Genomic DNA, 27,549 nt, shown 5'->3' on the forward strand with positions numbered 1-27,549 from the left:
AATATACATACAAGATATATATGGGGGCTTCCCTGGTGGCACAGTGGTTGAGAATCTGCCTGCCAATGCAGGGGACACAGGTTCGAGCCCTGGTCTGGGAAGATCACACATGCCGCGGAGCAACTGGGCCCGTGAGCCACAATCACTGAGCCTGCGCGTCTGGAGCCTGTGCTCCGCAACAAGAGAGGCCGCGATAGTGAGAGGCCCGCGCACCGCGATGAAGAGTGGCCCCTGCTTGCCACAACTAGAGAAAGCCCTCGCACAGAAACGAAGACCGAACACAGCCATAAATTAATTAATTAATTTAAAAAAAAAAAGATATATATGGAGAATATTCACTGCAGCATTGGAACAGCAACAGGTGGAGAATAACCAAACTTTCTATCAACAGGGCGATGGTTATGTAAATTACAGTATATCCACAAAATGTAATTCTAAAGAGTCAAAAAGAATGATGCAATCTCTGTGCAATGATATTTTTTAAATCTCTAAAATAAAATAAAAACCAAAATGCAGAGCAGTATATGTAGGATGCTATCATTTGTATAAAATTTTAAAAGGTACATATGCATGTATATTAAGTATTAAAACATCGCTGGAGTAACATACAAAGGATTGAAAAGAGTGATAGCCTCCAAGGAGGTGAACTAGGAGAGACCTATGCTTTATGTTCTTCACTACTGTTTGAATTTTTTTTTCACCAGGCACATATATTATTTTTCAAAAAAACCCAGAGCAATGGCTAAACAAATTATGGCAGATCACCTTGATGATATATGAGTCTGGTACTGTGCTGAATTCAAAAGAGTCCTATGAGATGGCATTGTTCATCTCTAACAAAAAGCTAAACTGATGATGGATGAGATGGAATGTCTGGACAAGGTCCCCGTGTCATTAAGAAGCAGCAGGGATATGAGCCTGGCCCTACCTGGCACCAACTCCCTGCAGCCTGCCTCGGAAGTACCTAAATTGTGAAAAATACCCCATTTTATTCTAAGTATGACTCTGCATGTCTGTGCTGTTTTTTCACTAGATTGGAAGCTTCTTGAAAGCAAGAGCCATTCATCAGTTTATCATCAACTACTATCACAATTGCTGGGGTGTGGTAAGTGCTCAGTAAAAGTTTGTTGACATCAACAGATGATTTTCTTTTAGCAACCAGATATTTATGAGATGTAAATGCTAGAACCTGCCATCTTTTCTAAAGCGTAGAATATTTTGTTTTTATTTTTTAATTTTTTTCGGCCGCACCGCACGACTTGAGGGATCTTGGATCCCCGACCAGTTATTGAATCCGGGCCACGGCACTGAAAGCACCAAGTCCTAACCACTGGACCACCAGGGATCTCCCAAGGTAGACTATTTTAATTTCTGTCTTCATTGTACCAAGCAATTTAAAATGGAAAAAAATTGGGCTTCCCTGGTGGCACAGTGGCTAAGAATCTACCTGCCAATGCAGGGGACATGGGTTCGAGCCCTGGTCCGGGAAGATCCCACATGCCGTGGAGCAACTAAGCCGGTGCGCCATAACTGCTGAGCCTGCGCTCTAGAGCCCGCGAGCCAGAACTACTGAGCCCACGTGCCACAACTACTGAAGCCCACGTGCCTAGAGCCCATGCTCCGCAACAAGAGAATCCACCACAATGAGAAGCCCATCGCAAGGAAGAGTAACCCCCGCTCGCCACAGTTAGAGGAAGCCGCGCACAGCAACGAAGAACCAAAGCAGCCAAAAATAAATAAATTAAATAAATAAATTTATTTAAAAAATAAAAAGGAAAAAATGGAATCTTGATGGTAAACACTGTAGCCACAGAATTCAGGAGCAAGCTATTCTCTTTGATGTTTGGTTTTCTAATGCATAAGAGAAGAGTACAAGACATTCTAAAAACACGTGCCTCTCCACATAGCTGACAGGGGCAAGTGTGAGACTGACCTTGCGGATTATCCTGTGAAACATTTCACTCGACGCCTTTTGCTTCTAGCTCTGTTTGGACTGCTCAGAGCAGGAGTCGTTGGCCGCAAGCCTGTTTATGCCTGGAGGAGCTCTGCATCATGTCAGAGGATTTCTGGCCCTACCAGCTCTAGTGACCTGCCTCTGAGATGTACAAACACTACACTCATTGCAGAGCTTCCAGACTTTGGAAAACTGTGGTATTTAGACTCTCCAGAGCAATCAGCAACTCCTAAAAGGCATTTGTTCAAAGCCAAACTGAAAGTTACTAGACATTTTCCAAAATAGTGCTTAAAGCAATGCTTAGTTCACTGAATCTGAATTTATTGGTCTCCTCTAATTTCCCATCTTTTCTGGAGGTGTGAGTCAACCAATGGTGAACAAGGGTGAGGGGCTGGGATGTGGTTTGGGTCTATCAATTGGGACTTAAAACTTGGGCTTATCAACTTAGAATCTCAGAGAATTCCTTTTCCAGCATCACCTGGGCAAAGCAGAAAGGTAATAAAAATAGCACAGACTGAAAGCAGGCTGACCAGAGTTTGAAACTTGGTTCTGTCAACAACCGGTCATGTGACCTTGGGCAAATTACTTAACTTCTTTGAGGTTCTGTGTCCTCATTTTGCAATGTTGTGGTAAGAATTTGATAGATCATCATCAGCACACTTCCAGGTGTGTTTTAGGTGCTCAATAAGTCTTGCTGAGCAACATGAGTTGAATAACATACTTGAGATGACTGGCATATAGAGGAGTTTAATAAATATTAATTCCCTCCCTACTCTCTACCCTCTCACTTTCAGTTCAGGCTATATGTTGCCCTTTGGTGAATTTTTCCCCTTCAAGATTGCTCCCAAAGGTCATCAAAGACTATTTTTAACCAGAGAAAAAAAATTAAGGCAAAAAGGGAGCATGCACTGGAAATGTATTCACTTTAGCTTCCAAGCCCCAAAGGGATGGCCTTGTTTTTCTATTTGTTTGATCAAGAATAAACCTGTCCAATGCCGTTGAGCAGAGAAAATTTTCTTTTTTGTGTGTGCTTTAAATTTTATTTATTTATTTATTTATTTATGGCTGTGTTGGGTCTTCGTTTCTGTGCGAGGGCTTTCTCTAGTCGTAGCAAGCGGGGGCCACTCTTCATCGCGGTGCGCGGGGCTCTCACTATCGCGGCCTCTCTTGTTGCGGAGCACAGGCTCCAGACGCGCAGGCTCAGTAATTGTGGCTCACGGGCCCAGCTGCTCCGCGGCATGTGGGATCTTCCCAGACCAGAGCTTGAACCCGTGTCCCCTGCATTGGCAGGCAGATTCTCAACCACAGCGCCACCAGGGAAGCCCCAGGAAATTTTTTTAATTTTAGTTTTTAAAACTGTTTATAGTGTTGCAAAATAGATTAGAAACTACAAATGGAGAGCGGCCATCGCCAAACCATGCATTAGAATCTTCTTACACTTTTATTACAAAGGCACCATGGATCAGTAGCTTTAATCTCTGACCAACCTAGATTAGAGTCCAAACTCTGTCACTTATTTTCCTTGTGAGCTTGGGCAATTTACTTAACCAGTCTGAGCCTCAATGTGCTTATCTGTAACATGTGGCTAATAAGAGTATCCACCTCATAACAGCACTATTTACAATAGCCAAGGCATGGAAGCAACCAAAATGTCCATCGACAGATGAGTGGATAAAAAGGATGTGGTATATATATATATATATATATATATATATACATACACATACACACACACACACACACACATACACACACACACAATGGAATATTACGGAATATTACTCAGCCATAAAAAAGAATGAAATAATGCCATTTGCAGCAACATGGATGGACCTAGAGATTATCATACTAAGTGAAGTAAATCAGAAAAAGACAAATACCATATGATATCACTTATATGTGGAATCTAAAAAAATGATACAAATGAACTTATTCACAAAACAGAAATAGACTCACAGACATAGAAAACAAATTTATGGTTACCAAAGGGGAAAGTAGGGGGGTGGGGGAGAAAGGGATAAATTAGGAGTTTGAGATTAACATATACACACTACTTTATATAAAATATATAAACAACAAGGACCTACTGTATAGCATAGGGACCTACTGTATAGTTATTCAGTATCTTGTAATAACCTAAAATGAAAAAGAATCTGAAAAAGAATATATATATGTATTATATATGTATATACATATAACTGAATCATTTTGCTGTACACCTGAAACTAACACAACATCATAAATCAACTATACTTCAATTTAAAAAAGAAAAGGGTATCCACCTCATGAGTTTTGTAAGGATTGAATTAAATAATTACTATGCTTACAATGGTGCCTGGCATAAGGCTCACTCTCAACAAATTGTAGCTATTATTTTCATCATCTCATTTAATATAACCCCAAAAGCTAGCTACCATTATTGCCTCTATTTTACGAATAAGGAAACAAGAGTCTGAGATCATGAATATAAAAGTATTTAGCATATCACCAGGCAAATAGTAAAACCTCAGAATATGTGAGCTTAAAAAAAATAATAAAAGCAATGTTCCCCAACCTGCAGATCAATATCTGTGATTAGAACTTAAAGTCGAGTACTGATCCTTTATGCTCTGTAGGCATTTTGAGTAGGAAGAGGAAACTAAAATGACCTATTAACTTGTCTATCTACTCCCATGTGCTAGGAGGATATGGCCAAAGTCTCCATACAGCTAGCATGTAGGTGCTGCATGTGCTCAGTAAATATTTGCTAATCAACTAAGTGAAGCAGTGAGCACACAGGGGCCCTGTTCTGAATCTTTCCCATCAGGAGATGTCTTGCAGTTCCCGTTCCTGACCTACCCCCTCTCTTCATTGTGACTTCCTTCCTCATCTTAAACCTTCAGGAAAATTAACACAGGACCCTCCTCGCTGAAAGATAAGAGGATGTGTGCCTTCAACAAAACGCTTGAGAATTCCTGGAGATGTCAACCCTGCAAATTTTACCCGAAGTCCAAAAACTGGGCTGACCACATCTAATTGAGAAACCGTAGTAGAGTCTTTATTAAAAGTAGGCACCTGATGGACTTCCCTGGTGGTCCAGTGGCTGAGACTCTGTGCTCCCAATGCAGGGGGCCCGGGTTCGATCCCCGGTCAGGGAACTAGATCCCGCATCTGCAACTAAGACCCAGCATAGCCAGATAAATAAATATTTAAAAAAATAAATGTAGGCACTTGAAAGATTGTAACATTTTGAGGGGATGAGCAGGACTCACGTTGTTTTGGAAAGGAGCATGTTTAAAGCCTGAATAATCAATAGTTAAGCTTTGAAAAACTTACTTGCTTCAGTGGTGCATAGTACAGGGAATGTGCCCAGTAAATGTCAGTTTTTATTACCAGAGAAAGAAGGGCAAGAGTTGAGGCCAAATCCCTTAATAATAAGTTCTCATATCCAAACGCTCAAGTCCTCAGAAGATGGTCCTCAGAAACAGGATTTTATTGGTATGTTTACAAATTGCCTAGAAGACAGGCAGCTGTGATGGGAGTAATTGTGAGATTTAAGGTTAGAAGAATTTAGGTCCCAAATCCCAACACTAACATTTTTAGGCAGTGTGAATTGGATTAATCACCTGTCATCTCTGAGATTTGGGTTCCGCATCTGAAAGTAATTCCCAGGATTTTTCTGAGTAACAAGAGAAACGTGGATTATAGCCCTTTATAAATTGTGAAGTACTCTTAAAAACACTAGCAAGTCCTTTTGTCTCTGGCCCTGTACCAGCGATGCCCTAAGAAAGGAAATACGGTGCTGTGCCTGAGGCGCCAGTTTTCCCATCAGATGGGCTGCAGTGATCTCATGAACTCACAGCCACTCTTGTATCAGATGCTGAGTTACTGACAGGGTAGAAGGGGACATGAAGGGGATCTGGGACACAGGAAATTCCACATCAGCTTTCCCAGATCTATCTAGCAAGGAACTCTTCGCCATCTTTCACCCTCATCAGGAAAACTCGTCTGCACTCTCAACTTTCTCACAGAAGAAATGCCTCTTACAAAGGATCCAGGAACTTGGAGGAAAAAGGGAAGCTGAAGGAAGAATATTGCTCAGCACTTTGTTTTCAGAATATTCCTGCAGTGACTTTTCATCTTCAGACTTTTTCATCTTCATGTCAGTGTGAACAGCTGGCATGTTTGATGAGCTCTTTCTTACAGCAGCAGTGTGTTGTCACACACAGAGCTTTAGAGTGACTCAAGGCTTGGCTCCAAGGCCCTATCCTTTCACTAATGTGCGACCTTCGGCTGATTTCTACTTCCTTTGAACTATGGCTGCTTCTGGAAACTAAGCAAAGCCATGGAGATAGAAGAAACATCACTTCTTAGCTCACATTTTTGCTCTCAGAAGCCACACTTTTAGTTCCCAATTAGATTTCCTCTTGAATTGGTCTCCAAATGATATTTCCTGAGTTATTCTAGTCTCCTCTACGGTTGTGACCTCCAACACGATCTTCCTAATCTGAGTACTTAGTGCCCAGGCCTGAACCCAGCACACAATATGTTCTCAGTACATGCTTGTTAAATAACCGATTATAGGTATTAACTTAAAACTCATTGTAATCTCTTTGAGTGAAGCCCCCAAATTACCCACACAGTGCAAAGCAGGTGCTCAAGAAACACAAATTGATTAATTCATCCATTCTGCATTTATCATCTCTTCCTCATGCTTCACTTGCATCGTCTCATCTTTGGGAAGTTGAGATTTCCTGCTGTGTTTTCTGTTTCCCAGCTGTCACCAACCACTAGTACAAACTGCCGTCTTCTTGGAAAATCTCCCCTTAAAGGTAGGGTTTCCAGGTTTAGCAAATAAAAATACATGACACCAAGTTAAATGTGAATTTCAGATAAACAGTGAATAATTTTTTTAGTATAAAGGTGTCCCATACAACATTTGGGTCATACTTATACTAAATTTTTTAACTGTTTATCTTAAATTCAAATGTAACTGAAATCTATATTTTATCTGGCAACTCTACTTAGAGGGTCTTACCCCAAGCATAGACACCAATATGAAAGCTGTCATTTCTTGAAATTACACCTTTTAGGCTCCATGCTCATTAATTAGTCAGTCGCCAAACATGCCTAAGGAGAGAGCAAGCTGTTTTATTTTCCTTCAAGCACAGGCCCTGCTCAGAGTGATATATTGGAGAAGAGAGAATCAAGTCTCTCAGTTTCCTTGCTGATCTCAAGTTTCCTTCCTTCCCAATGAGCTTCTCTCTCTCTCTCCTCACCCATGGGATAGGTGCTTATAGAAATATTCCATCAGCACCCAGAAATCAGAGCATCCAAACACTAAGCTTAGGTTTCCCCTTTTGTGCCGCTCCCAAAACCAGTTTATCCTTCCAAATCTCCCTGCTGCTGTCATTGAAACAGAAACCTCACCTCCTTCTCCAAACACAGGAGATGTTTTAACTTCTTTTAACGTCTTTTGTATGTCTTTTTGTTTAATGTCTTTTGTATGTCTCCTCCTTTTGTATGTATTAGGTCACAAAGTCCTGGGTTTGTCCTTTTTTTTTTTAATTCATTTATTTTATTTTATTTATTTTTGGCTGCATTGGGTTTTGTTGCTGTGCATGGGTCTTCTCTAGTTGCGGCAAGCCGGGGCTACTCTTCGTTGCGGTGCGCGGGCCTCTCATTGCAGTGGCTTCTCTTGTTGCGGAGCATGGGCTCTAGGCACAAGGGCTTCAGTAGTTGTGGCATGCAGGCTCAGTAGTTGTGGTGCGCAGGCTCAGTAGTAGTGGCGCATGGGCTTAGTTGCTCCGCGCCATGTGGGATCCTCCGGGACCAGGGCTCGAACCTGTGTCCCCTGCATTGGCAGGCAGATTCTTAACCACTGCACCACTAGGGAAGCCCCTGGGTTTGTTCTTGCTGCTGTTTTTTATTTTTTGTTGTTTACCCTGCAGAAACATCTCTTGGACCTGCCTCTTCCATTCCACTTCTCCAGCCAGCCCTGCCGATTTAGTGTCATCACCTGGGGCCTGGATTGCAGAAACAGCATCCCGGCTCTTCTGGCTACCTGCATCTGTGCAACTTCTAGTAAATTCATTGTTAAACAGTGCCCTTTTCCCATCTGTGATTCCCTTTTGGGAGAGGCTGGCATGAGTCTCTATTTCCTGTTTAACAAATCAATACCAGGCTTCACAGCCCAGTCTTCAAGGCCCCACACCTATATAGTTTCTTCTCCATGTCTGCTTTCCATAGACTGATGAAATCCAATTTCTATTTGCCAGTCCCTGCTTCTGGCAGCACCAACCCCATCACTGCATTAGCTTTGAGTCCCTAAATCCCTTCCTTCTCCTCCTCTGGGTCAATCCACATCCCTTGCCTCCTTCAAAACCCGGCCCATTAGAAGATAACAAAGCCAATCTTGGGGTGAAGCAGGTCTTTCCAAACGAAAGAAAGCAAACGATGAAAACATAAAGGGATTGTGCAATAAATTTGATTACACAAGAATGAAAATTTTCTTTATGTCAAAACGTCCTATAACCAAAACAAGAGAAACTAGGGAAAATGTTTACCATGTATAACAAAGTTAATATTCTTGAAATAATTTTACAAACCAATTAGAAACAGACATTCCAAAAGAAAATGAAGAAAAGATACTAGTGTGTGACACATACACAACGTAGAAGAGGCCAAGGCCGAAAACATGAAAAGCCATAATACTTCAGTAGTAATAGAGAAATGCAGTTAAAATAAAGATGAGCTTCCCTTTTCCTTTATCAAATGGGCATTTTTAAAAAGGATGATGGGACTTCCCTGGTGGTCCGGTGGTTAAGAATCCGCCTGCCAATGCAGGGGACACGGGTTCGAGCCCTGGTCCGGGAAGATCCCACATGCCGCGGAGCAACTAGCCCGTGTGCCACAACTACTGAAACCCACGCGCCTAGAGCCTGTGCTCAGCAACAAGAGAAGCCACTGCAATGAGAAGCCCGCGCACCACACGAAGAGTAGCACCCACTCGCCGCAACTAGACAAAGCCGGCACACAGCAATGAAGACCCAACACAGCCAAAAATAAATAAATAAATAATCAAAATAAATTAATTATTAAAAAAAAATTTTTTAAAGGATGATAGTGTCGATATGAGTGCAAGAACAGGATTTTTCACACATGCTTTAGCAATCAATTTCAGGCTGTTCTTTCTTGTACTTCTTTAAAATTGCATAGATTTGAAAAAATATTACTTTTTTACCTTATTAACAGTGTTTCCCAATTTTTCTACAGTAAATATGTATCCTTTTTACCGTTTACAATATACACAAATGCATTTTTTAAAATCCTATAAAAATTAAAAGGAAGATGAGGAGAGAGAAGAAGGAAAGTACATTATCTTAACTCTGAAAGACACGGTTTGGGAATCCCTGATGGCCAGTAACTGGCTGTGATTAACCTCTCAAGTCTAGAGTCCTCACCTCAGAGAGCTGTTTTTAAGATGAAAGCAAAAAATGGTGTGTAACCTGTTGCCACAGTACTTGGCATTTTGTAAACATTCAAAAAATGGTTGCATCTATTATTATTCTGTTGTATCCTCAGCATAGAGTTTCAGTGTTCTGCGTATAGTAGGTGCTAAATTAAAATATCTGACTGATGATGTGATTTTATCTGGACCTTTAATATTTTTCTCTACTGACCCCAGACTCTCTTTCCCCTTTTCCTTTCCTCCTGCCTCTTCCACATCTGTCTAGCCATCCCCTTTCTCCTTCTCATTACACTCCATGTCTTATGGAACAATCTTTCCCAAGTACTCTGAACAGCATTTTTCAAAATCCAAATCCAAAAGCCACTGACTTGTCAGCCTTACCTGAAGGTCAGCAGCAATGACAAAGGTTGCCAGTCTTCTCTTCACTCTTTTACTAATACCTGACCTGAAACTCACCTGTCCTCGGGATGCCTCCTTTTCTTGACTGTACCTGAGTCTGCTCACATGAGTGCTTCCTGGTGGCTTGTGAAATGTCTGTCTGCTGGCCTTTTCTTTCCTCCAGGCTGAAGCTAATTCTATGCTTCTTATTTTTTTTTTTTTTAAACCATGGGGGAGTTCCGGGTTTGCAGGCACAAGCTGCTCATTCTTTTTTTTTTTTTTTTAAATTAATTAATTATTTTTATTTTTGGCTGTGTTGGGTCTTCGTTTCTGTGCGAGGGCTTTCCCCAGTTGCGGCAAGTGGGGGCCACTCTTCATCGCGGTGCGCGGGCCTCTCACTATCGCGGCCTCTCTTGTTGCAGAGCACAGGCTCCAGACGCGCAGGCTCAGTAGTTGTGGCTCACGGGCCTAGTTGCTCCGCGGCATGTGGGATCTTCCCAGACCAGGGCTCGAACCCGTGTCCCCTGCATTGGCAGGCAGATTCTCAACCACTGTGCCACCAGGGAAGCCCAGAATTCTATGTTTCTTATGATGCTTCCTGCATGTTCGTGTTCATCAGTCTTGTAAATTGTTTACAGCATTTACTAGTCAGCAAAATATCCCCCTTCCCTTTCTTGTCTTCCCCCCTTCATCCCTTCCACTCCTTCACCTTATTTTAATTAATAATTTAAAAATTATTAATTTTTTTTTCTCTGACATAAATTTGTATTTGCTTTGGGAAAGTAGGATTAATGCTTTTGTGCCTATGACCCATAGGCACAATATTGACTATATGTCCTTGCATTATATTGATATTTCAGAAACATACACTAAATACTTCAGGGCAACTGATAAGCGATCATAACAACAGCAGGATGTGATGCTGCAACAAGCTCTGGATTCTTTCCCTCATAACCTCATAACTGTTAAAGTATGTGATTATGGGATGTGTCATTAGACCAGATTTGAATTCTGTCTCCAATACTGTACAACAACAGGCAATCCACCCATCCTCTCTGAGCGTTAGCTTCTTCATCTATAAAAAAAAGATGATACTTTTTTTGAAAATGATAACATCTATCTCAAAAGGTGAGAATTAAATGTATGTAAAGCATGTAAGAGACAATCTAACACAGAGTAGGAGTAGGGACACTCTAACATAAAGAGAAATGTGAATTTCCCCCTCCCTTTCCAAATTCATTCATTCCATGGGGATTTATAATCCAATAGAAAAAAACCAAGACCTGCATAGATGAAGTAAACACTAAACACAGTCAAAATGAATTTATCAAACACATAGCGTATACCATGTGCCAAGCACTCTACTAAAAGCACTTTGCAAACATTACCTAATTTAATCTTCACAACAAGTACTATTATATCTCTGTTTTAAGATGAGGAAACTAACATCCCACAGGTCCCACAGTTAGTAAGAGGTGGAGCCCAAGCAATCTGGTACCGGTGTCCATGTTCATAACCACTGCATCGTACTTTTCTCACTCATGCCTTGCACGTAGTAGGAACCAAAGAATTATCTTCAAGTCTTTCCTAACCTTTTTGACCAAATCAAAGAGTAATGACCACACATTCCTGGAAAAGCACGCCTTACCTAGTCTTTGATCAAAACAATTGACTACTTTGCAGACAGGCTAAAACTCCAACCCAGTCTGGCGGGAAGGAACCAAACTGGGGTATTTTTTTTACAGTCAATAGGCTAGTTCCCCTAGGGCCAGTGACTCTGTAATAATAAATACCCTAGGTTGTGAAGAGGTTGACCTTTTTTAAACGTCCCTTTGGACTCCACAGATTCTTTCAGAGAGATATCATTTGGTAAGCCCCTTTTATATTTGTTTTCTCATTTAATTCTCACAACTACCTTACAAAGTATCATTTATAGACCTAATTTATACTGACAGAGAAACTGGGGCTCATGAATGTTCAGTTCCCCAAGTTCACCCTAGCCAAGAAGTATTTAGGATTTGAACTTTGGACTGTCCAAAGTCACTGAAGTTTCCATTATCCTACTCTTAGAAATGGCAATATCTATAAGGCTGCCCTTATCATCACTGGGCCCAGATGCCTCACCTGTGGACTCAGAGTTCTGACTACTTGTGTGAACCCAGTGTGCACATTTGGAAGCACTCTCTGTTCTCAATCAACAATGAAGGAGTAACTCTGGCAATAACATTTTCTCTTAAAACAGAGCATTTAGAGTAAGTCTTCAGGACACCAAAGTAGTAGCTGCAATTTAAAGCCATGATAAGGGGCAGAGAACATTTTGTTCTAGCCAGTCTGTGACTCTTATCTGTCAAATTAATGATTCCAAAAGACTTTGAAGGTTCAGACTGCTTTAGAAAGACTAATTGGAAAAGCCCTGGACTTTGATTGTATTTAACCCTGATTCAATAATATTAACTGCTTGCCTTGCTGGGTAGGTTTTGTTGTGAGTGCCTCTTTAAGACATTTGAGCATGTGGCTAGGAATATGGTTGACACCTCCGGTGTTGATATTTCCTATTGAAATCATTATGGACACAGACTTAAAATTTTTTTTATTGAAGTATAGTTGATGCACAATATTATATGAGTTTCAGGTATACAACGTAGTGACACAATTTTTAAGATATACTCCGTTTATAGTTAGTATAAAATATTGGCTATATTCCCTGTGTTGTACAATATATCCTTGTAGCTTATTTGTTTTATGCATAGTAGTTTGTACCTCCTAAAACCGTATCCCTAATTTGCCCCTCCTCTATCCCTCTCCCCACTGGTAACCACTAGCTTGTTCTCTATATCTGTGAATCTGTTTCTTTTTTGTTATATTCACTAGTTTATTTATTTATTTATTTATTTATTTATTTATTTATATTTTGGCTGCACTGGGTCTCCATTGCTGCACGTGGGCTTTCTCTAGTTGCGGCGAGCGGGGGCCACTCTTCGTTGAGGTGCGTGGGCTTCTCATTGCAGTGGCTTCCCTTGTTGCGGAGCATGGGATCTAGGCCTGCAGGCTTCAGTAGTTGTGGTGCGCGGGCTCAGTAGTTGTGGCTTGTGGGCTTAGTTGTTCCGCGGCATGTGGGATCTTCCTGGACCAGGGATCGAACCCGTGTCTCCTGCATTGGCAGGTGGATTCTTAACCACTGCACCACCAGGGAAGTCCCTACTTTATTTTTTACATTCTACATATAAGTGATACCATACAGCATTTGTCCTTCTCTGACTGACTTATTTCACTTAGCATAATGCCCTCCAAGTCCATCTATGTTGCTGCAAATGGCATTATTTCATTCTTTTTTATGGCTGAGTAGTATTCCATTGTATATGTCTACCACATCTTCTTTATCCATTCATCTGTTGACACTGACTTTTCTTGAAGTAAACAATGCAACCACTAGAAGTTCCACAAATTTATGTTTTTAAGCAGAACCTCAGCTCTATTCAAAAAGAAATTCCGAAATTATTCCATCTCAAGGCATGTTTTTTTTAAGTTAACTGTATTGAAGTATAGTTGATTTATAATGTATTAATTTCTACTGTACAGCAAAGTGATTCAGTTATACATATATATATACATTCTTTTTCATATTCTTTTCCAGTATGATTTATCACAGTATATTGTATATAGTTCCCTGTGCTATACGGAGGACCTTGTTGTTTATCCATTCTATATATATTCAATAATAATTTGCATCTGCTAATCCCAAACTCCCAATCCATCCCTCTCTCACCCCCCTTCCCCTTGGCAACCACAAGTCTGTTCTCTATGTCTGTTTCTGTTTCGTAGATAAGTTCATTTGTGTCATATTTTGGATTCCACATATAAGTGATATCATATGGTATTTGTCTTCTCTGTCTGACTTACTTCACTTAGTATGATAATCTCTAGGTCCAACCGTGTTGCTGCAAATGGCACTATTTCATTCTTTTTTATGGCTGAGTGGTATTCCATTGTATATATGTACCACATCTTTATCCATTCATCTGTCAATGGACATTTAGGTTGTTTCCATGTCTTTGTTATTGTGCCACAGTGAACACTGGCGTGCATGTATCTTTTCTAACTATTGTTTTCTCCGGATATATGTCAAGACATGTTTTTAATGAGAAAATTATCTAGTTCTAAGGTGAAGATCAAGCTAAGCATAAGAACAAATGGATTTTGAACCCTCATTAACCTAAATATCACCTATTTAGACTTGGTGATAATTTTGACTGCGTTTAGGGTAAATTAATCTTAGCTTAGCAAACCCTTTCTTCTTAAGACTAACTCACAATGTGGGGTTCCTGGATACTTAATGGATCTGTGAAAGTGGTTATGGAGGTTTCAGAACAATTTCCAACCTCAAGTGGGACCTATCAGGCTAACTCTCATGTTAACTTTGGTGTTGTAATGATCTACTCAGTGTGACAGATCAGCTCCAATGGGCAGTCACAGATAATCTTAACTATTAAAAAAAATAATGAAACAAATAATTATCATGAATTATTGTAGTTTGGTTAACAACATTTTTCAAAATTTGGGATACATGATGTTAGGGGGTGGGGTCTATGTGTACAAAAAAAAAGTCCTTGATGGTGAAAAGTTTGGGAATTACTGTCCTAGAGTATAAATTAATAAAATCAGCAAGACCACAGAGGGATGTGTAAAATGTAGTATACTTTTATGTATATTACCCAAAAAATCAAATGGGAATAACTGAAATGTAACAGTGGTTGTTTTTGGTTTATAGTCTGTAGGCAATTAATCATTTTCTTGTTTTCTGTATTTTTTGGATTGTATTTAATGAGTGTGCATTAATTTTTAATTGTAACTACATATAGGTTTTGTAATTTAAAAATCAGATCATGATTTCTAAGCAAGTATTTTAGAGAACACTAATGTATACACATTTATGTATTATTCTTTAAAAAATTTTTTATTTTGTATTGGAATATAGTTGATTTACAATGTTGTGTTAGTTTCAGGTGTACAGCAAAATGATTCAGTTATATATAACTGAATAGATTGATGGTGAATGACCTCCTGGGGGTCTGAATCTTGATATTGGCTTGCAACATCCAGAAAATAACATCAAACCTGTCAATTGATTGGGAATAATATAAAAGGGGGTAGGCCGGGGACTTCCCTGGTGGCACAGTTCTTAAGAATCACCTGCCAATGCAGGGGACACGGGTTCAGTCGCTGGTCCGGGAAGATCCCACATGCCGTGTAGCCATGTGCCACAAGTACTGAGCCTGTGTGCTGCAACTACTGAAGCCCGCATGCTCTAGGGCCCATGTGCTGCAACTACTGAGCTCGCATGCTGCAGCTACTGAAGCCTGCACGCCTAGAGCCCCTGCTCCGCAACAAGAGACCTTGAGGGTAAAGTCTGTGACTGTCTATCTCTGTATTCCCAGCATTTAGCCTAATTCCTGGTTCATGGCCAGGCTCAGTACATGTTTACTGAGTTATTAGCAAGATGACAGGTCTGATGCTGTGATTTGCTTCCATTAGTAGCAATAAAAACCATAAAGATACTCTGGATTACTTGTTTTATGGGGAAAAAAAAAATAGTGTATTGGACCAGGTGAAGGACAACCTGGGTGCTAGTCCCAATCCCAGAACTTCCTACCCAGTGAAATATATTTTTGAATATTTTTCACCTCTTTGAACATCTATACCCTCATCTGTAAACTGGGATATGATGATCTCACAGGGCTGTAATGAGTATCAAGTCAGCGATTGTGGGTAAAAGCTTTCTGTAAATGAGCTAGTAAGCTTCAGGCAAGAACAAATTTAAAACTGCTCAAGTTCTGAGTTTGTCCTTTTTAAGGCAGCAATAATCCCCAGAAAATTCTCTTCCCGATCCTCTGGGCACAAAGATAACTATTCTATAGTTCAGGTCTCTTCTTACTCCTAGAGCCTCCGTGAACTGAGGCAGCTTTCAAATTTTGAGGCCCCTCATCTTGAATCAGTCTTCTCCCTCTGATGCAGCTAGTATTAGAGATATCTAAATTTCATTTAGGATTAACATTTGTGAGAAGGCCTTTCCTTGCTCCCTGCAGATTCAATACTAAAGAGTGGCCAAAAGCTGAGGCCTCCTTGTGCTTGAAACCTGGGGTAAATGGCTCCAGCACATGGAATACCCCTCCCCTCAGCCTCTGAAAACTGGGCCTCTTAGTACCGTGAGAAAGAATGTAACACTCATGTCGTTTTTCTCCTGTTCTTTGAGCCTCACCTTGATTTGCTCTAGCAGGCTAAAGAATGTAGCCACTAAGTCAATGAGAGGGAGTCCTTAGGATTTCAAGACTTTGGGGAAGGGTAGAAGAGGGGGCACGGGGAAGATTACAAATGAAAGAAGTGCTTTCTAATTGGTTACCCTTAGGGATGTTTTCATGGGCGTCACCTAGGGCTACACTTAGGATCAAATGGAAAGACGGGATCATTAACTCTGCCCTGGAATGCAGTCTAGCAGCACTGATGACATGATTGCTACCGTCTGATTCCTCAGGGCTGGCTGCTCAAAGAGGCTCTGGTTGTTGTTGGGAGCTGTGAGCATTTTGCAAATTTCTCCAGTGTTCCTACTGCTTCTGTTTTCATGATAGTTGTAACTACCTTTTCCCCTTTATGGGAGAAAGGACCTTTTTCCTTTATGGTGCCTCTAATCTCAGATTAGGTTTTTGGACTTTAAAGATTTCCTTTCCAGGCCATATGTGTCCCCACGAACACAGGAACAACTATAAGATTCAGTTTTTCAAACCTGCTCCATTCAGACGATTTCTGCCACATTGGCCATATTCAATCTTATATGTTAATTCCTCACCTTTGCCCCCATTATTGCCCCCACCCAGAATGCTCCTCCCTTGTTAATCTTAAATCATCCTAGGAACTTCTCTGGCGATCCAGTGGTTAAGACTGTGCTCCCACTGCAGGGGGCACGGGTTCGATCCCTGGTCAGAGAACTAAGATCCTGTATGCCGTGATGCCAAAAAACAAAACAAAACAAAACATCCTTCTATACCCAGGTCTCAAAAGCTGTCTCAATTTAATCCAGCTTTACTCAAACTACTATGTATTGTGTAGTAAGCAGTGTGTTAGATTGTGGAGACGCAAAGTTTAAGGAAGTGAGAATGTGGTTCCTGACCTCATGGCACTCACATTCTTGGAGGGAAGGAAAGCAGGAAAACTCATTGAATAAAATGTGATCAGAGATATCACTTTTAGCCGCATGGGAAATACACATGCCTGAAAGGGTTTGGGGCAACTCATATATCTTCTATGAAACTGTTTTGAACCATTCAATCTCACACTTACGTATATTTACTGGAAACTCCTTATACTCAGAGTCAGTTTAGTTGATGTTATTTTTGTGTCACAATCAGATTTAAGCCCCTTGAGTTTAAGAACCATGTTTTTTTTGTATCCCACCAATGGCACATAACACTCAATAATATTTTTTTGGCTTAATAGTTGGTTGCTTGATTTGGAGAAGAATGGAGTTGAAGAAAGAGCTTGGATTGGGGAATCCGGCAGCGCTGAGTTCTAATTTTAGCTGTAGCATTTGTTAGTGGTAGACTTTGGCAAGGCATTTAGCCTCTCTGAGTCTCAGTTCTTCTTCTTAAAATGGAGATGAGAACACCTTCCTCTCAAGTTGTTATGATTTTATTAGATAAGTGAAATGTTTGGATTTAAAGTAGAATTCTTTCTTCTTCCTCCTCCTCTTTCTGATAGGACTATTGGAAAAGGGATGCTCCTTTGCACCTACCTCTTCACAGCCAATGTAACCATATTCTTAAAAATGAAAAATACGGACATAGACTTTACAAACTTTTTTCCAACTTATGAAAAGTCTTGCAAAAGCATAAAAATTAAACCACATCTAGTGACTCATGTAATTACAAGATGGTAAGCTTCACAACGGCAAGGATCATGTCTGTCTTGTTCAATATTGTGACTTGCTTATCTCATACTAGGTATTCAATAAAAATCAAAGGAAGGGATGAATAAATTGATAATAATAAATTTATATAAAAGAAATATAGCAATTCACAAAAATTAGTTTAGAATATCAGGAATATTTGAAATTTGGACTGTCTCAGAAAATCCAGATCAAATCTTTATAGTTCTGACGCCAGTATGACTGCCTGTGGCACAAACCCATGGGTCTAATAGAGTTTGATTCAGGACGATTGGCAATAGGATTTCATAGTGAAGAAGTTGTTCCTGACAGCTCTGTAGCTTCAGGCAGAATAGGCACAGAAGGGCAGTTTCTCACACAGTAAAGTCTGAAAATGCCTCAAAATATCAATTTTGAGATGAACAGGAAGAATATCATCTAGCCAACTATTGTCTGGAAAAAAGTGAAACTTTCGACCAGTTGAGGGGATAACACCAGGTTTCTATGATATTTTCTAGCTTTCAAAACACTTTTATATACATACTGTCATTTGATCTCTACAACAACTGTGTGAATTAGGCAATTCAATAAACATTTGAGCACTTTCTAGGTCCCAGGTACCGTGCTTATTACTATAAGACATAAATCTGGATAAGTCATTGTTTTTTCTTTCCAGTAATGATAATAATTATCATTTTTTGGGTTCTTACTACTTGCCAGGCACTATCCTGTTATTTTTTGAAATGTATCATCTCATTTAATCCTCAAATAACCTGTGAAATTGGTATTATTATTATTATTTGTTTTAGACATAAAGAAAATGATGCTTAGAGATGTTAATAACTTGTCACGGTCACACAGTTAACAAGTAAGACTGACAAGTAAATTAATAAGTAAGATATGGGATTCTAACCTGAGTTTACCTGACTCCAAAGATCCTGTTCTCTGAACAAGCTACCAAAAAATCCTAGTAAATAATTTGACTAACAGTTGCTCACTGCTAGAAATGGGTCTCAAGTCCTATGTGAAATAAAATAGGATATAGTAATTTAAAAATTAAAAATGTTAAATGGTTCTCATTAAATAGGCATTCCTTATGCCAACTTTTTTTTTTTAAATTTAATTTTGGTTGCATTGGGTCTTAGTTGCTGCACACAGGCTTTCTCTAGTTGCGTCGAGCGGGGGCTACTCTTCATTGCGGTGCACAGGCCTCCCATTGCAGCGGCCTCTCTCGTTGCGGAGCACAGGCTTTTAGGCATGCGGGCTTCAGTAGTTGTGGCACACAGGCTCAGTAGTTGTGGCTTGCGGGCTCTAGAGCGCAGGCTCAGTAGCTGTGGCACACGGGCTTAGTTGCTCCATGGCATGTGGGATCGTCCCAGACCAGGGCTCGAACCTGTGTCCCCTGCATTGGCAGGCGGATTCTTAACCACTGCGCCACCAGGGAAGTCCACCCTCAGGTTTCTTGACTGAGGTTACACAGCTAGTAAGAGCAAAGCTGAGGCTTCATTCATTTTTTTCATTCATTTATTCATCACTTCCAGGGAAGTCCCTGTGCCAACTTTTTTGGAGACTATTGATCAAAATTTGAAATGCTTAACACTTGTGCCAGGAATTCTGCTTTAGTAATTATCAAATGAATCCAAGTAAGCAAATATGTGATAACATTTTAGGCTGAGTTCTTCCTGAAACAGTCCTTGAGACAAAGATTTGAGTGTAAGTGATTTATTTGGATAGTGACCCCAGAATCACTTGTGAGGGAGCGGGGAAATGAGAGAGGGAAGGGTAGGTGCAAGATTAATTAACAGATCACTACTGTGGGCAACTGGGGTTCAGTCCTACTCAGGGGAACTATACAGAATTTGCCTCAGAGGTGTCTTACCCAAGAAAGTTGAGGTAGTTATCCACAAATTCCCATCCATCATTGGATGGTGAGCAGCTGGTTGTTAATGCCCGACCCATACATGATCCAGGCTCTCTCCTCCCACTCAGAAAGTCTAAGGCCAAGTCACAGGTGCCTGAAGCAGAAAGAGATCCCCTAGTGTAAAAAAAGCATTGAGGGCCTAGGGAATATCTGTGGGGCACTGACAGCTCTGTTGCAGTATATTAATACTCTACAATGGTGTAGTATATTTAGTGTACAACTATTTTTAGTGTAGTATATTTAGTGTATATTTAGTATACAACCTAAATATACTATTTTTTAAAAAATAAATTTATTTATTTATTTATTTTTGGCTGGGTTGGGTCTTTGTTGCTGCATGCAGGCTTTCTGTAGTTGTGGAGATGGGGGGTTACTCTTTGTTTTGGTGCATGGGCTTCTCATTGTGGTGAGCACAGGCTCTGGGCACGTGGGCTCCAGTGGTTGTGGCACACGGGCTCAGTAGTTGTGGCTCGCGGGTTCTAGAGTGCAGGCTCAGTAGTTGTGGCGCACGGGCTTAGTTGCTCCGCGGCATGTGGGATCTTCCCGGACCAGGACTCGAACCCGTGTCCCCTGCATTGGCAGGCAATTCTTAACCACTATACCACCAGGGAAGCCCCCTAAATATACTTTAGAGGGAATTGGCTAAAGTTTTCTGAATAACCTTATGTCAAAGAGATATAATTTCTGTTAAGTTTTTTCCAAGACTTGAAACTGGGAGTCCTTAACCTAGTCTGGAGGGTCAGAGAAGGCCTCTTTAGGAAAGTGGAGTAACCATTTGTATGTTGTAGGGAGGGAACGCTGAGGGGAACAATTCAAGCAGAGGAAATGACATTGTTAAAGCCCTGAGAAAAGAAGATCTTTGGAGCTCTGCCTAAGTGGGGGGCAAATTAGAGAACCAAGGCCGACTGGCTTTCTGAGGCTCAGGGGGAGGCAAGGGCCAGAGTCGGTGGGACCTTGTAGGATTAGGGACTTGATGCTGGGGCACTGAGAAGCCATGGAAGGGTTTAAGTTTTTGCAGCAGATGTTTAGCATGATGGCTCCGCTGCAGAATAGAGAAAGTGGGAAACTACACTACACTGCTTGGCCTCTAAGTTCTTTGGCTAAATGAAGAATCTGAGACTGTCAAGAATATATTCCAAGGTCTCTAACAGGCTGATTATTGTTGTATTTAAACAAAAGAATGATATATTCATTTCAGGTAATCAGAGATACTTTCCATTTTTACTACCTAACTTGATTTAACAAAGGACTTTGTTAATGTAAATTTTTAACTGTCCAAGAGCTTTGCACATAGAAAAAACTTCATAGGTATTGGAGTTATTAAAAATTAATATTCAATATATTAAGATGACAACTGAAAAAACTTAGTTTTCATTGTCTTTGAACTTAATATATTCAATTATTTTATTTATATACCTAGAAAATGTCAAAAATTGCCTGATGAATGGTCAATCAGCTTCATTTGAGTAAACAAATCTTCATCAAACAATTATACTTAATCACGTTTCTTTAAACATTTAAACTGAGTTTATAAATTTAGTACATTCTATTTATTTTAAACAATTTAAATGCTTGCCCTCATAAGCAAAACTTTCCAAGTTCTTAGTTCTCTTAAATATTGCAATAATATTTATGAACAGTAAGATTATTTTATAAGTCAAAAATCAGTTACTCAATTACACATTTTTGTTTGAAAATTGTAAGGTTATGTATCATATTCTCTAAAATGTTAAATTCTCTAAAATTGCAAATACTCTTTTTTAAAAGTGAATTACCTAAACTGATATAATAGTCAATTTATTTAAATAAAACCACTCATTTCAAAACAATGAGAGTTCTTTGAGCATATCATAAAAGGTGTAAAGTCTATTATCTGAGGCAGAGTGTTACAATTCTTGTTCAGAGGCAGAGGTTTTTAGAGAAGGCTGAGGTTGTTAAGCCCTTTGATTTGTATCAGGGAGAGTAAGACATTTCAAGGATGGTAAGAATAAGACCATGTAAAATGTCTTACAATCAGAATTTTTCTTTGATTTAAAATGAAATGAATAAATAGAAGCATATGAAAACCCTGGCTCCTCCAAGATCATAGGGCAGTTGGTTTTCCTGGATTAATCTGTCAATGTCAAAACAATTTAAAAAATAAACACAGTTATTTGTTTATTTGTAATAGGACTTTCTCTGAAATGTTCTAGATGATGAAGGTATATAGGAGGTCATGAGTCCAAAATAGAATGCATTCACAGACTTTTTGCAAAAGGTTAATATTCTTCAACAGAAAGAAAATGAAACAAATCCTCTGAGGAAATGATTTACTTTAGAGCTAGAATGTTAATATGTTGCTGATGAGATCAAGGTGTTTCAAAAGTCTCTATCAGCTATATCAAAATATTTCACATATCGAATCAAGGTGATTGGGAAATAATGGCCATATATTTACTGAGCTACATTTATAACTTCATGTTTTCTTTTATTTCTGTAATTTCCATTTGGTTATTTCTTTTTAGAGATTCATTTCTTTGTTTAAATTATATTTCATTCATTTTGTTCATCTTTTCCTCAAATTCTTTTAATATATTTATAGTAATTATATTAAAGTTTTTCCATCTTAATTCAACATCTGGGTCATCTGTACATCTGCTTCTATTTTCTATTGGCTTTTTTCCTCTTGATTTTGGGTCACATTGCCTAGTTTCTTCTCAAGTCTTTTAATTTTTAATTGATGTCAGCCAGACAATGTTTTAAAAGACCATAGATACTAGAGTACATATTACCTCCTCTCCCCTCAGAGGACATGCCCTTTCTTCTGTTAGGCATCTAGGATAAGGAGCTGTTCACTTTGGTCCAATCAATAGTTGAGGTGGTCAAGGATGGGTTGCATCTTTAATTAGTTTTGTTTCATTTCTGTTTTCAAATGTCTTGAGGGAAAGATAGATTCTATGTATATTAGATGCCTCTTTTCTAGTAGTATGTTTTGACCTATGTACCACAAGACCCTGTCTTTGTCATCTAGCGCAGTCTTCAGTTTCATACTTTGCCACACACTCAGCAAAAGTCCTGCTGCTGGGTCTTCCTGTCTTTCATGATCCAGTGTGTGGTAGCAAAGGCACCTTGAGCTGCTGTACTCAGCAAGGTTGAAAGCTGAGGAGGCAGCCTGGGGCCAGAGGAAGGTGGTGGCTCATACTGGCTGCAAACTCACACTACTGCTGCTATCTTGCTCCCTTGTCCCTCAAACAAATACCAAATATATACAGATTATTCCAATATTGGTTTGATTTACTTCATTGTCTCTATGTTTACCAACCCAGCGAAACTGGGGTTACCAGTTCAACAGGATGAGGTTGTTTATGAAACGGAGATTTTGTATCTTAGGCTGCATATACCCAGAGTCATTATTCTTAAGCCCTTAAGGAGCACACTGAGCTCTTTTAAAATGATATGATAGATCGAATCATTGCTCCCAATGCTTCATGAACTTCCTGTATGCAATTCTACACCCACATACTTATCATATAATCTTTTAGTGTCTTCTATTAGAGGAGGCAGAGGACATCTCCCCTCACCCCAGCCGATGATGTACTTGGCCTTGTAACTTGTTTTGGTCAATGAGATGTGGGCCAAAATGACAAGTGTGCTAGTTCCAGGCCAAGACCTCAGGAGGCATCTTATGTTTCTGCTTACTCTCTTGGACTCCAGTGACCCTCCATGAGAAGAACATGTCCCAGGTAGCCACTGGTCCAAGGAGAATGAGGAAATATGTGGCACAGGCTTGAATCCAACCAGCAGCCTGGAGTCAAGCCTAACTGATTCCAGTCAAGCCTGGCAGAGCCACATCCAACCTACAGACCAGTGAGAGAGGAAATAAATATTTGCAGCTAAAAGCCCCTGAAAGTTTAAAGTTGACTGATACGCAGCAAAAACTATTTCAAACCAATGGTTAGTAGTAAACATTTTTTTTAAAAAGTTTATGCTGTTTTGGCTCTGTGAAATTTTCTAATTTGTCTTAGGGTTTTTTATTTTTATTTTTATTTTTTAAATTTATTTTTGGCTGCATTGGGTCTTTGTTGCTGCGCACGGGCTTTCTCTAGTTGTGGTGAGCGGGGGCTACTCTTCGTTGCAGTGCGTGGGCTTCTCATTGCTGTGGCTTCTCTTGTTGCAGAGCATGGGCTCTAGGCGCGTGGGCTTCAGTAGTTGTGGTGCACAGGCTCAGTAGTTGTGGTGCATGGGCTTAGTTGCTCTGCGGCATGTGGGATCTTCCTGGACCAGGGATCGAACCCGTGTCCCCTGCATTGGTAGTCAGATTCTTAACCACTGCGCCACCAGGGAAGTCCAGGTTTCCTCATTTGATTAGCCAGGTAGCTCATTTATTTGCTACCTGATTGAATTGATGTTATTTTCAGATTTTTGCTTGTCTATCTCCATGATTGTTATGATCATTCTAATAATAGAGGTAAAGTAACTGCAATTATCAGGATGTTTAGATTTTGTGTATTTAATTGTGAGGCAGATTAATAAGAGTGTGTGCATTTGAATAAAAGATTTTTAATTGCTTTACATTTTTCCTAGTGTTAAAAAAAACATTTAGGGGCTTCCCTGGTGGTCCAGTGGTTAAGGCTCCACGCTTCTACTGCAGGGGGTGCAGGTTCGATCCCTGGTTGGGGAACTAACATCCCACATGACGCAGCCAAAAAAAAAAAAAAATTGCAGAAGAATAAAAAGCTTTTAAAATAATGGCTTTATCTCAGAATAAAAAGGCACTATATATAAATCATTGAGCATCTGCCAGGCACTGTGGAAAGTATGTATATCATCTTTTTCCTTAAAAACAAATTTAATTTTTTTCATTAGTTAATACTTTCATAAGGTAGAAAGTTCAAAAGGCAAAAAAGAGAATGACGGGAAAAGATTTCTTCTTACCCTGCTTCCCAGGCTGCCCTGTCCAAGGGCAATTAATGTTACCAGTTTTTTTGGTATATTCTTCTAATGATATTACCTGCACATACAAACATATACATAATTATATGTGTATATTGTGTTTCCCTGATTTTTTTAAATCAATGTAGTGTTAACATACTATTACAGCGTTCTGTATATTGCTTTTATTTATTTATTTTTTCACTTAACAATGTATCTTAGAGAATATTCTGTAGCAACACATGAAGAGCTTTCTCATTCTTTTAAAAAAGCCACGTAATATTCCAATGCACTGGTTCTCAAACTGACAGGAGTCTTGTGATCAAAATTATTTTCATAACACTAAGATGTTATTTTCCTTTTTCAGTATCTTTCACTAGAGTTCAGTGGAGTCTTCCAGTGTCTACATGTCCTGTGCTATTGTAACAGAATGAATGCAGAAGCAAACCTAAAAATCCAGCTGTCTTGTATTAAGCCAGACATTAAAGAGATTTGCAAAAATATAAACCATGCTACCTTTCTTTCTGATTTTTTGTGTGTGTTTGGAAAATGTAATTTTTTTTAAAAGAAAATATGTTTTTAGCAGTCTCACAGACTTAGAGAACGAACTTATGGTTACTGGGGCGAGGGGCTTGGGGGAAGGGATAGTTAGGGTGTTTGGGACTGACGTGTACACACTGCTATATTTAAAATGGATAACCAACAAGGACCTACTCTATAGCACAGGGAACTTTGCTCAATATTATGTGACAACCTAAATGGGAAAAGAATTTGAAAAGGAGTGGATATACGTAAATGTATAACTGAATCACTTTGCTGTCACCTGAAACTAACACATCATTGTAAATCAACTATACTTCAATAAAAATAAATTTAAAAAAAAAGAAAAAATGATGTTTCTAGGGAATTCCCTGGTAGTCCAGGACTTGAAACTCCACGCTTCCACTGCAGGGGGAACCCCTGGGTTTGATCCCTGGTGGGGGAACTGAGATCCTGCAAGCCGTGCGGTGCGGCCAAAAAATAAAAAATAATGTTTTTATATTAACATGTAAAGCGTTTATTATTGCTATTTTAAATGGATAAATATTTTTATGTCTAAGTTCTAATTTTTAAAATGATAAACATTAATAAATGTAATCCATATAAACTAAAGCTATTGGGGGTCCTTAATAATTTTTAAGAGTGTAACATGGTCTTGAGACTAAAAAGTTTGAGAACTGCTCTTCTATTGCACAGGTGTACCATGATTTAGTCTGTCCCCTGCCAATGGACATTTCAGTTGTTTTCAGTGTGTTGCTACTTCAAGCCATGCTAAGATGAATAACCTTTTACACACTTTATTTCCCACACGTGAGTAAATCTGTCTTGTGTTCTTAGAAGTAGAATTGCTGGGTCAATGTACCAGGACAAAGCCCACAGTAATATCTATCATCTCATTCCATCCTTGTAATTACCTTATGAGGTGAGACGTCATTAATTACTTTTTACATATGAGAAACCAGAAGCTTAAAGACGGTAGATACCTTTCTTAGAGACATTGGGCTAAGAAGCTGCTACAGGGAAAGGAGTGAAACAATTTTATCATCCTCCATGCTTTGAACCACTCTTCTGACTTATGGTTTCTCCATGCAGTACATGTGTACACTCCTTCAGTTTAATTCACTTACCTGATAACAGGCTCTATTCTTGCCTTGGCCCAGTTTATTTCCTGGCACAGAACAGTCCTGGAATTAGATGAACTGGGCCTCTCAGAGCAAAAGTCAGTACCAGAAAATGACTTAAGTGATAAGAAGAACAGGGCTTTTTATTTTGAATCACAAGAATTTCAACCACCAAATAATCTGGGAAATGAATTTTAGAATGTGATGCAGTTAAAACTAATCCACATAATTCTCCGAGTAAACTTTATAACCAAACCTATACATCAAAATAACATTATGTATAACCACTTTTCCCCCCATGAAACTTACACTGTAGTTCCCTTTGTTTAAGCAACATCATTTTTTTACTTAAATACAAAAAAAGACAACCCTAAGTGTTTTAAAAGAAATGTAATAATTTTTTAACCAAACCTGGCACTGCTAGAATTATCTTTTTGATACAAAAATCTAGCCAACTCCCTCATAAAAATCCTTTAGTGGACTCCCATTTCTTGTACTACAAAGCTCATAAGAGATCATTTGTGATTGGCTCTTATCTCATAAATTCTCCTACACACATATTTTTGATCTGTTTTGAAATACTTGCACATCTCAGAGATCTATTTCCTTCTTTGAAGAGGTCTCTTCAAATAGGTGGACATATAGTGAAACCAGCAAAAACTCACTTAACATGGGCCATAAAATTTTATATGTGTAATATTGTGTTCTTTTTCTCCAAGAAGGTCTTCCAAGTTGTGTATGCTTTGGGACCCACAAAACCTGGATCTACCTGTCTTTTTACCAGGAATGCCCTTTTCTCCCTTAATCTAATTACTCCAATTCACTCCTTTGAAACCTGACAACTGTTAACAATTCAGGGAGGGCTTACCTGACCACTCCAGCCTGATTTAGACGCTTCTTTCATACTCATGGTCTATCCTGCTATCTTGTCACACTGTATGGTAATTGTTGGTTTAATTGCTTATCTCACCCAGCAGACTATGACTCTCTCTCTCTCTCTCTCCATACATATATAGAATAAAGACTACATATATACAGTGCAACTATCTCCACAAAAGCAGGGGCCATGTTGAATAGGCAAATGAAAAACTGAACAACTTTTTAGCAAGAAAATCTATCTACCTATAATTTGTTATGAAATAATATTTCAGAGGTTTTCTATTAGTATACATTTGCTGCATATTCTTTTGCTTTTTTCATGCACAATTGGAAGGAAATGCCAAATGCTTAAGATAAATATATGGGAGCAAAACAAATTGAGAAATTGTATCAAGTCATATTTTTCTGCAAATGAGTGAAAAGATTGCTAAAAGTAGGGTTGCTGGCAAAATTTCTAAGGCCCGGAAAACTATGAACTGG

The 27,549-nt window shown here is 39.3% G+C and overlaps 1 long non-coding RNA gene across 1 annotated transcript; it reads left to right on the plus strand.

Moving 5' to 3' along the window:
* On the plus strand, nt 1–27,549 carry LOC309606388. Its single transcript, XR_014231797.1, has 3 exons — nt 1–1,354; nt 1,460–2,979; nt 3,302–27,549. It is a non-coding gene; the product is annotated as an uncharacterized lncRNA (long non-coding RNA).

This window comes from Balaenoptera borealis, assembly GCF_965194805.1.
Source record: "Balaenoptera borealis genome assembly, chromosome: 11".
Lineage (NCBI taxonomy): Eukaryota > Metazoa > Chordata > Mammalia > Artiodactyla > Balaenopteridae > Balaenoptera > Balaenoptera borealis.